The 12,243-nt window shown below is 35.1% G+C and overlaps 1 long non-coding RNA gene across 1 annotated transcript in view; it reads right to left on the bottom strand.

The window, feature by feature from the left end:
• Positions 1 to 12,243, bottom strand: part of LOC137228925 (uncharacterized) — a 76,951-nt gene that overhangs the window by 52,639 nt on the left and 12,069 nt on the right. The window lies entirely within an intron of this gene.

Raw genomic sequence — 12,243 nt, 5'->3', positions numbered from 1 at the left:
ATGGTTAAAAATTGATATCATGTTTTCAGAAAATAGTAGAAAATGCACATGTGATTATGAGCCCTAGGAAAGGGAAGATTAACAGTAATGAAAACCAGAAGGACTCTCATATTAAAATGGAGGAATGAATAGCAGATCATACTTCGCAAAAAAGAGTAAAAAGAGGGAGAAAAGGAAGAAATCTCAAAGTAAAACAAATAACATGAGATAATATAATAGGAATAAAATCGTAAAGAATTCACACTAAAATATAAAAGGGATGAATTATCTCCCTGAAATACATAGATTGTCATTTTGGATTATCAAACAGCGAACGTGCTTAAAGCAATTGATATATAATGGTTGAAAATACTGGGATAGGCCAAGAGATACTCTGTAATTTCAAACAAAAAGAAAGCAGGAGTGGTAATATTAATGTCAGAAAAGGTAGAATATTAACTTAAAAGAAAAAATAAGAATAAATTGCAGCATATAATAAAGAAATAGTTTGAAGTAAGTTTCATAAACATATTCACCAAACAACATATCAGCTAAATATAAATTATTCAAAATTTATCTAAGCAGTGGAAGAGCTAAAATTCATAGAGGAGATCGAAAAGATAATTAAAGATCTACCATTTTAAAACAAAGCTGGATCAAAGGGGGTCAAAAGTTACAAACTTCCAGTTATAAAATAAGTAAGTCCTGGGGATGTAATGTACAACATGGCAACTATAGTTAATAAACTATATTGTATATTTGAAAGATGTTAAGCAAGTAGATCTTAAAAATCTTCATCCCAAGAAAAAAAAATTTTGTAGTTATATATGGTGACAGATGTTAACTAGACTTATTGTGATGATCATTTCAGAATACACACAAGTATCGAATTATTGTGTTGTACACCTGAAACTAATACAATGTTATAGGTCAATTATACCTCAATAAAATAATTAATAATAATAATAAAAGCTGGACCAGCTGTATTCAAAGCTAAGTGAAATATAACTTCTAACAAAAATGTAATTGCAATACCGTTTAAATCAGCCAGATCTTTTAATGAATGGAATGATTGCTAATTTAACTTTATTATAATATCTGAAGATAAGAGCAATACAAACAGGAAAACCTATGGACTAACTTGACTTTTGACTATAGGTGCAAACATTCTAAATTAAATTTTAGTAAATGTAGGGGGAAAATATTCCATTCACAGTAATGACAAAAAGTATGATAATTCATTTCACATAGGTTGCCAATGACGCACCTGATTTTGGAGATAATAAAATGTGAAAGTAGCATTCATGGCATCCTAGAATCAAAGAAATATGATATAAAATGCCTAGAAATAAAGCTTTAGAAAAACATAAATCTTAAATTTGAAAAAAAAACCTATAAAATCTCACTGAATACTCAAACACATCCTTAGTTCTATTTACAACAGATTTTATATTTAAAGTTCCCCAATAGATTCCCACATACAGCCAAATTGGAGAACTGTTGGCTTTAAAGGCAGAAATGAAGGGGGTGGGAGGGGATATAGTCAGCTTCTTCTTTATATATTTTTATGTTGAAATATGTCACTTACTAAAATCACTATTATATTGAATTTGAAATCGAATTTTCTTGTTATTTTCAATATTATATAAAAAGATCAAAACTGGGGTGTATTAGTAATATTGGATCCATAATTGGACACTTAAAATAACAGATAAAGGGAAAAAGCAACAAGACAAATGAAGAATGAAGGTTTAGAGAGGAAAATAGGCTTCTGAGTCTCAGTTCTCACCCACAGAAAGGGCTTCTTCCCTCTATACATTTCTTAATCTTCATGTTAATGAAGAACAATGGTTACTCCAACTTTTCATTTTTAAAAATTGAAAATATAAGAATGGGGTTGCCCAGCGTTTAGGTCCTAACTCTCCATTGATTGGGATAAAATATGAATTATAAGATCCCTCTTCAAAAGAGTAAATTAAGGAAATTATGTAAAAAACTTGGAGGAAAAGGATTCTAGAGGAATAAAGAAGAGAAAGAGAGAAACTTGAGAAAGATGCAATAAAAGAAAACGTACTGTGTTTTATCCTTTAATAATTTTCAGCTTTTAGACTATCAACTTCATAAAGAAGTAATTCTTAAAAGCAAGCTTGGCATTATACTTAAGCAGAATAGAGAATAGTGAGTAGTCTACATGAAATTAGTTTGGGGGTGCTAGGAGATATCCCCTAAAACATTTCCTTCATATACTTCATAATGTCTGAAATGTTTCTAACAGGAAAAAAAACACTCTTCATTTCATAATTAATTAGAGGCACACCCCTTGGGAAAATTAAGTATTGAATACAATTCATACAAGTTATAATCAAATAATATCAGATCTTCTGGTAATTATAGGGAGATGAAAAAGATATATTGTGTGGTGGAGGGGTTTCTGTGATGAAGAATGAACAGAGGGATCACAGCAGAGCCTAATAAGTCCACAGAAACCTCATGATTTGTCCAGGGTAGGCCCTATCCAAAAATCCTCAAGTTCTACAAGATGCCAAGTGCTACCAAGAAATTAGTCCACAAGAAATAAGTTTCTCTTTTCATTCTCTCATGCTTGATTGGAGTGTTTGAAAAGAATAGAGCAAATGGCAAGGTGAGTAATGAGAATAATGTACTGAGTAAATAATGTGTACTGCACAATATTCTCTGACTCCTAGAACTCACTCCTTGGTGTCTCGCCAGAGAACACACACAGCTACCTTAGCAGAGAGCTGAAAAACCACCCAGGACACAGGAAAGGCAAGTCTGTCAGGTTCCTTGTTGCCAGTAATTTTGTATCCAGACCCTCACTAGAGACAGCAGCGGGTGATAATTTTATCACTGGCTTTCAGGAGGGATCCTGCTGGGAAAGGAAAACAAAATAAGCTCTTCGCCTAGTGACAATAACTTGGCAGAACCTTGCTGGCTGAGATATAGGAAGTATGCTTTAAAGCTGTGTTTGTCAATCTTTTTTATTATTACCTTTTTAGCCATTTTTCCTCTAACCTCTTCCCGTGAAATTTTAATACCACAGATATACTGTATATTTAATGATGTACGGTATGCATGTCTCTGATTTACACACAAAAAGTAAGATATGTTTCCTCCCCCAAGAACCACTGAAGGAGATGTTGCTCCCATTGAGAATGTTTGTTTTATTTAGTTATTTTTTTAAATTTATTTATTCTTATTTTTTGGTTGCATTGGATCTTTGTTGCTGCACGCGGGCTTTCTCTAGCTGCAGAGAGCGGGGGTTAACTCTTCGCTGCGGTGCGCGGGCTTCTCACTGCGGTGGCTTCTCTTGTCGCGGAGCACGGGCTCTAGGCGCGTGGGCTTCAGTAGTTGTGGCTCGCAGGCTTTAGAGCACAGGCTCAGTAGTTGTGGCGCGCAGGCTTAGTTGCTCCACAGCATGTGGGATCTTCCCAGACCAGGGCTCAAACCCATGTCCCCTGCATTGGCAGGTAGATTCTTAACCACTGCACCACCAGGGAAGCCCTGAGAATGTTTGTTTTAAAGTAATATCATTGAATGTTATTATTACACGCGGCAGCTTATATTCTCTTTTTCCTAATTTGTGAAACTAGAATAGGCCATTAAAATTTGTTTTCATCCTTAAGAAAAAGACTCAACACCATGTTTAGGAAACTACTGTAGCAAAATCATTTAGATTAAGCAATTAAGGAGAATGAGTCAGTTGGAGTTTTTCTGGCATGAAGTCAATTGCTGGGATGCTTTCACATCTTTCCCACTGCTAGAATTTGAAAGAAAATGTCTCATGCCTTTAGAAATCATCTACATATAATTAGTAAGTCATTTGTATTGCAAATACTCCATACTCTCATATAGTTGTTTAGAACAAAGAGTTGGGATTTTACAGAATCAAAGTAAACCAAAGAGGCAATTCTGCCTCCAGGATGGGATCACATGACATTTGCATGTTTAACCAAATTTACTTAAACGTTCTCCATAGTTAGATTTATTCTACTACACATTTTGAAAATAATATCAAGAAAAATACCGTATATGTCTTCTTTTTTGAGCACACACACACACAAATGCTCCCTCCTCTCTTAGTAAATTATTTTATTCTTCTCTGAACTAACAGCTCTGCCTTCAGTGCCATGTAATGCGCTATGCCCTTTACAAGGTAGAGGAACAAGTTTTTATCCAGTTTTACTTGGGAAGGGAAGAAGTAAGAACGTTGCACCTTCTGTCCAGCACTGCTCACTTTATTTATGAGTGTCTCCCACCTGCTGCAAGGTGAAAGAACACAGCTTTATGCCTTCACCATGTATTCTCTCAGGGTTTTGAAGGCACTAGGAATAAGCTGGGTGAGCAGCACGCATACCAATAGAAAAAAAAAAAGAAAGAAAGCTAAAGTTCCATTAGCTGAAACTTTAAACAAAAGAAATATAAAATGCAAATGAATGATTTCATCAATTTTCAAACTGTCATCTACTGATAGAATCAAAGCAGGTACTCAAAAATGTATGATGGAGCTCGGGGTTCAGGCAAACATGGTTGGAATTCCAGCCCCACCACTCACTATGTGACCTTGTAAAAGTTTGCTTTATTTTCCTAGGCTCTGAGGCTAATTCTATACAACTGGGTTAATAATAGTCCCAACCTTGAGGGTGGTTATGAGGATTGCAGAGCAGAAGTGCCAGGAAAGTGTCCAACGCACTGCAAGCATTCAAAAAGTGCTTGTTGTTGATAGCAATATTACCCTCTTTTTCTTGCCTATTCTTTAATTATCCCCAATATTGCCTTGTACATAAGTACAGAGTAAATACATGAATCAATGAATATAATTATGATACAACTATATATAACACCTAAGAATGGATATACCTAAGTTACATATTTTCTTCCTTCTTCCTATGATTTTAGTCGTTAAAGACAAAGAGTCATGACTGTCACTATATCTAGAAATAGAGGGATTAGATTTCATAATTTTTCCTTTGACTGCAGATTGACTATTCTATATATATTCTATATATATGGTGCTGAAAATCTCAGTTTAGTGGTGATTATCAAGAGTGAAAATTGTCTAAAGCTCAGATGCCAATTCATGTGTTCAATACGTAACATTAAAATCTTGAGATGGGAGTAGAAAAAATTAGCAATAATATATATTTCTATTATGACATTCTACAATTTTAATTTTTATGAATCTCGTCATCCAGGAAACTGATAAATTAATTGGTTAGTTTTATGTCTCCCTGAAAGTAGACTAGAGGATCTAAAATGATATTTCTCAAACAATAATGGACAGATGAACTACTAGGGGATATTGTTAAAATGTAGATCCTAATTTAGTACATCTGGTCTAAGGCCTGAGATTCTGCAAGCATGTACGCAATGCTGATACTGATGTATGCAAACCACAGTTTGAAGATCTAGCATCTTAATATACTCCACACTGCTTGAGGTAAGGGATAAATAAAATTGTTTTGAGTCACTCAACAGAGATAAGTTATAATTTTTTTAAAAACATAATTTTATCATCCATTTGCTTCACAGGGCAAATTTTAAGCTCTTTCCATAACTATCAATAACTGTAAAAATAAAAACTGATGATACACAAGTGAAGATTATAACAGATAAGTAAAGACAAGTGACAACTAACTGTGACTGGCAGACTTTATTTAGCTTTCACTAACAAGCCTGGCAAAAACCAAGAAGAAAGAGACTACTCAAATGTCAGTTTTTACAGAAAAAAATAAGAAAAACAGGGAGGGGTTGAATATATAAAATCATGATTAATATTAGAAGGCAAATAAAAAAGTGAGAAAATATTTGCATTGTATTTGATGGACAGTAGGTCAGTCTTCCTAACTTATAAAGAGGTCTCAGATATAAAGAGTTCTTAGGTAAAGAGGTCTAGTTTAAAAATGGGCAAATGATTTGAAGTGGCCACCCAGAGAAGAATAAGTTTATGTATATTTCAAAAAAATATAACCATAGTAGTAAACTAAGAATTGCAAATTTAAAATACGATGCTATTTTTCAACTGTTGAATTGTGAGACTAAAAATTTTCATTCCCAATTTTATCAGAGATACAGTGAAATGGATACTCTTATACAATGTACTGTCATAATGTTTTAAAAATCATTTAGAAATCTGTATCAAGGACCTTAAAATAGTCATACACTAGATGTCCACTCAGGAACATAGAAGATTTGCCATTCAGAAGTAGAGGCTTTCTCTCCTTAGTCCTGCCTAGATATAAAGAGACTAATTCCTAGCCTTGGTATCTGATGTATTCTTCTGTGGTCATGCTCTATTTGATTTTACTGAAAGCAAAATAACATCCCAAACACTAGTGTCCTGATGAGGGTCACAGGATCAGATGATTCACATGCCCTGGTTCATATCCTCTCCGTCCAACTTGTTGCTCTGGCCATTGCTACAGCAACCAGCTACATGCAGACGTAACCCAAAAACACCTTGCCTTCTCTCCACTCTGTCTTCTCTTCTGACCCAGGGTTTCTCTGCCACCACTATGTGGGACACCTGCATGAACCCATTCAGTCTTTCTGATGCCTGTGTGAGCATGGATACATCAGGAAGTTAACCTCCATGGGACAACCCTAGGTTAATGCAAAACAAAGTACAAAATTTCCATTGAAACTGCTGATCTACCCACTCTAACTGTAGAATTCCTGAGCTGCCAGCAGCAGAAACCAATGCCAAGCCTTGCACCACTAGGACCCAGCCTTTCACTTTATGGCAGGTTGATTACATTGGGCCACTTTACCCTGGAAGGGCAGCAATTTTCTCTTCTGAGACTTGAAATTATCTCTGGATACAAGTTTGCCTTTTCTGCCTTGTGCCTCTGCCAGGAGCACAGCTCAAAAGCTTATACCTGATTAAGTTACATAGAATCTTCCATAATATAACCTCAGACCAAGGGGCCATTCTAAGAGAGAAGGCATGACCCTGAGTGCCTGACTCCGGAATTCACTCTTTGGTCCTACCTTACAGGGTGCCATCTTGGAAGCAGCTAGCATAATAGATTTTTGAAGCACCTGTTAAAATGTGTAAAGCATCATCTTTGGGTATCTGCTAAGATGAGACATATGCATTGAACTAATGCCTTATATGCAATGCTATGGCCCCAATCTCTAGACTTACCTGGGACCATGAAATGAGGGGTAGAAGCAGAATTGGCCCACTGCATCACTCCTCACAGTGACCATTTTGCAGAATTTCTACTTCCTGACCCTACAAATTTAGGTTCTGCTGGATTAGAGGACATGAAGCCAAATGGGACTGGGGAAGGGAAGCAACAAGGGGAAGCTTCTTCCTGTGTACACTGTAAGGGTTCCATTAAAGCAGAAGCTGGTCAATGTTCCCTCATACCAGTGGAACAGTAGGCCAGGAAAAGAATTACCATATCGTCGGACATGATCCCAAATACCATAAGGAATGGTTGCTGCAATACAATGTGGGAAGACAGAACTGTATCTAGAACCTAGGAGTTCACTGGAGCATCTCTTGGCATTTTCATGCCTGCTGATGAGTCTAATAGGCAATTACAATAAACCCAAACTGGCAACCTTAAAGCAACTGAGAACTCCAAACTCTTAAACTCAAACTCCAAACAAGCCATCTAGACTGAAGTTCTAGTCAATGGTAAGAAAATTATAAAATTGGTGATAGACAAAGGAGAAAATAAATATTACTTGTACCTTTTGGACTAGCTGCAGCAGTGGAGACAGCACATTGTTCCATTAATATTTGCATATTAAATCATTGCATGTATCCTAGTAAGTTTTTGAGAAATAAATGTAATGGATGGTCAGCCAATACAGTCTTTCAAATAGTTAGAGTGATTGATGATAAGTGAGAGTGAGAGTTAAATAGTTACCCATTTAAAAAATAAGTTAGATAATGACAGGCAAAGAATATTTACACAGATCAATGAATAAAAGATATCAGAAATAGATTTAAAATTATGTCAACTTACTACAAGATAAAGGTATTTCATGTAATTGGGGAAATGACAAAATTTTTCAACAAATGATAAGATAACTAAAAAGGATCCCTCCCTCTTGCCTCTATTATTTTTAAAATGCTAAAGGGATCAAAGATGTAAATGTAGGATATGAAAATGATAAAAGTAGTGGAAGAAAATATGAAATAATGTAAGTGAACTAGAAAAAAGATTGATCAACTCAACTACACAAAAATAAAATATAACTACAGAGCACAAATATCATAAATACAGTCAGGATAAAAGACAAGATTGTAACATAGACAATTATAGGAATAATTAGATTTAAAAGAGCTTCTAAAATTAACAGAAAAAATCAATAGCCCAATTAAAATAAGCAAGGATGTTAACCAATCATTCACCAAAAAAAGGAAATATAAATGTCTTTTAAATGTGAAAAGATTTCCATCACCAATAAATTATAGTGCATATACACAGTGGTAGTTCTATATAAACTATGAAACCATTTCCAAGACACATTGTTAAATTTTCAAAAACAGGGTTAAAAACCAAGAATTTTAAAATGAATATGTGTATATAGTGCCTATGTGTGTATATGCTTCTATATGCATAGATTATCTAGAGAGATACATAAATTATCTATAATCATGTTGCCTCTGGACAGGGGATGAAGTGGGTACTGAAAAGGAATGATTACTTTTCACTACAAACCCTTTCGTATTTTCTGGATTTTTTACCTTATGCATTTATTCATTATTTTTAAAAATTGGTTGCCTAAAAGTCAATTATTCTCATCATTACTATGACTTTAGATATTCATTTACATCATTTTTAATACTTCTTAGAATTCCTATATATATATATATACACACAATAGTTTCTTTAATCATTTCTCTATTGTCGAACATATTTCCTAATCTTTTATGTTAAAGATTTCACATGTTTGTATACACTATTTTTCTTCATATGCATAGTCTAGCCAAGCTGGTCTCTGCATAGTCTTTTCCTTTCCACTAACTCCACATGCCTTCCCCAGCCTCTTCTCAAGAGTTTTAAGTTCAATCTATCTTTTATACTCTATTTTCTTTTTCAGCTCTGGCCCTGAATTTTTTCCTTTCATTTACTTCCTATGTATTTATTACTTCTCTCTACCTATTTTGCTTCATCAATAAAATAGGAATACCAACATCAATCTCAGAGAGTATTTGTGAACATTAAATGAAATTAATGTGGGAAACATGTATAAGTGATTAAACACTACAAAAACATAAATTATACCATTCATATTCTGTTGTACTTTATCATAATTATTTAAGTTACCATTTGTTGTATTAGTGTCACCGTTATATTGTTACCATTTTGTGTACCTCCTGCATACATACATATTGCCTTTTTACTAGCTTGTCAGTACTTTAAAGAAGGATTCACTGTTCATCTATGTATCCTCTACCAGTAGGTATAGTTGGCACCTTGTACTGAGCAGTCCTCAATGATGTTGATAGGGCAATAAATGCAATAAATAAAACGATTGATTCTAATACTCGGATTTGGAGTTATGAACTGTTCCATTAAAAAATTTTTAATTCAGCAATCAGAGTATAAATGATAGTCCATAACTTATATATAATGCTGCATTAAGAGAAATGCTCAGTAAAAGGGGACACCTTTCTTGCCCTGGTACGCCCCAATCCACCACCAACTGATATAAGTACACATCTTGAAGGAGGCTATTGAATCTACTATAAAGCACAATTCAGGGGCTTCCCTGGTGGCGCAGTGGTTGAGAGTCCGCCTGCCGATGCAGGGGACATGGGTTCGCGTCCCGGTCCGGGAAGATCCCACATGCCGCGGAGTGGCTGGGCCCGTGAGCCATGGCCGCTGAGCCTGCCCGTCCGGAGCCTGTGCTCCGCAACGGGAGAGGCCACAACAGTGAGAGGCGCGCGTACCGCAAAAAAAACCACACAAAAAACCAAAAAAACACAATTCAGATCCCAACTTCTCTAAGGGACCTATAAACCTCTCAGATACAATCACATTCTCTCTGACTTATTACAATGTCACCTATTTCATCTATGGACTTTGCTCTACCTATTGTCCTGCACATTATTATTCATTTACATGACTTCTTCCTCTAGCATATAATGACTCTTTGAGCACATAGTAAACGTGATTTTTCATCCTCATTTTCCCAGTCCCTACCACAGTGCCTGGCACATGGTGCATCTATAAATATTCACTAAATTGAAATTAAGCTAATTTGAGGAAATGAGTCACTTATATTGCATTACAGTTAAAAAATGAAAAGATTTTGGAGCAAATTTGATTCAGGGAAAATATGTTTTATGTAATTTTTATCATAATAATATTTGTTATAAACTTAGTAATAATAAGAAAACCCAAAGATGATATATTACCATCAAGTATAGGGTTGAAAAGAAAAAGAATTGCACAGTGTCTACTTAATATAGTTCAGTTAACATCTGTTTGTGGTGCCATTAGTTACTACCTACTGGCTAGTGTTCAACCATGATCAGCAAATTAGGAGGTTGTATTCCTGATGATACGTCTATTTTCTGCCTAATGGTGTATTAATTTAGCTGACGTCGGCTGTCCTGATTAGAATCAATTCACACATCAGAACATTGTTTGTTGAGCATGGCAAATATTTGCCTTAACTCCTCTGCTTTCCTGTCTTTAAAAAGAAATAAGTGATTCACTAAGAAGGCCTAATAAGAAAAGAAATTTAAATTATTCTGTTCGGAGCATCCCCAGTCCCAATCTCTTGATTTTCAGATCACTAGTGGACTTCAATATATATATAACTTCTTAGATAAGACACTAAGATAAAATAGTTGTGTGTTTATGTATGTAATTTATTAATGTTTACTTCTAACAAAATATATATTTATGTGTAAAATTGATATCTTTATATATAAATATATATTCTAAATTATGGATGTTGATAAATTCATGAAAATTTTAACTAAGGAAAAAAGCACAATTGGAGGTATACATTATACTATAACAGGCACATTACTTTTGGCTAACATAAGTTGGCCCTCAATTATAAATTCATAATCAATTGAACACTGTATTGTATGCATTAAGGCAGGATGTGGGCAACTAGTCCTTAAAACTAGTTTGATGTACTGGTTTTTCTCCATTTAACTTTTCCTCTAGCTGCTGCTTTAAAATTTTCAATGGATTGCATTCCTGTGCTCACCTACTCTCTGGTTTATGATTGGATCTGGTCCAAAAAGGCACTGGCAGGATATGAGAGGAAGGAAGGAGTCCAGAGCGTTTACTCCCTTGACCCCTTCCATTCTGAGATACTGTTTGATTATGCCTGCACTTTTTTTATGGTCTAGGTTCTGTCAGGGAGATTTATTCCCATGGCTGTATCTTCTGTCAAGTTCTAACAACACAATGGAACTTCTAGTTTCAAGATGGACTGAACATGCACGCCAAAATTTCTGGCTCCTATTCAAAACCGACATTCTGGTTTATGTTTAATACAGATACTGTAGAAAGTTTATAAAAGTAAATAAGTATTAATATATAACTATATTAAGAGGGGGAAATGGGATAAAATGTTCTGATATCAGTGAAGCAATGAACCAAGGCTGCCACTACTCCTAGACTTAAACCAATGACATCACCAAGAACGTGACTGCAAGGAAAGGCCATGGTGTCAACAGGTGGTCATAATTGAGGACGTAGAATCAAAACTAAGAATCATCAGGCATCTGAGAAATGCTGGAAAAGGAGGCAACAAATTCATGAATCAAAGAATTTATACCCAATAACTTAGAGATAATATAAAAATATCAAAAGGAGTTGGAATACATATAGTTACTATTTACAAAGAGATAAATAAAATACACCCATGACACAAAAGTAAATAGCTATAAAATAAAAATGTACTGTGGAAAAAGAAGTTAGAGATCATAGAAATGGCAACTTGTTTGAAATTAGTAAAAAAGAAACTCATTATAGTCAGGTTAAATAACAAACTGAAACTAGCTAAAGAACAAAATAGTTCGTATACATGAAACGTGCATCTTTCCCCCCAAGAATAATTGCTCAGTATTTGCTCATTCAAGGTTCCCAGAGACTTTATAGACTATAACTACCAAGAATAACAAGAGTTGGGCGAGTGGGCAGGGAGGAGGAGGGAGCCGTGTTGCATGCAACTCCAGGCAGGGCAGCCCCGAAGGCTGAGGGACACTGCAAGACCTTGGTAGAACGGGGATTTAACTGGGGCCAGGAGCAACGA

Source organism: Pseudorca crassidens, chromosome 8 (assembly GCF_039906515.1).
Source record: "Pseudorca crassidens isolate mPseCra1 chromosome 8, mPseCra1.hap1, whole genome shotgun sequence".
In the NCBI taxonomy this organism is placed as follows: domain Eukaryota; kingdom Metazoa; phylum Chordata; class Mammalia; order Artiodactyla; family Delphinidae; genus Pseudorca; species Pseudorca crassidens.
Note: the sequence above shows the minus strand (reverse complement) of the source record. Positions and strands in the feature narration are given on the sequence as shown.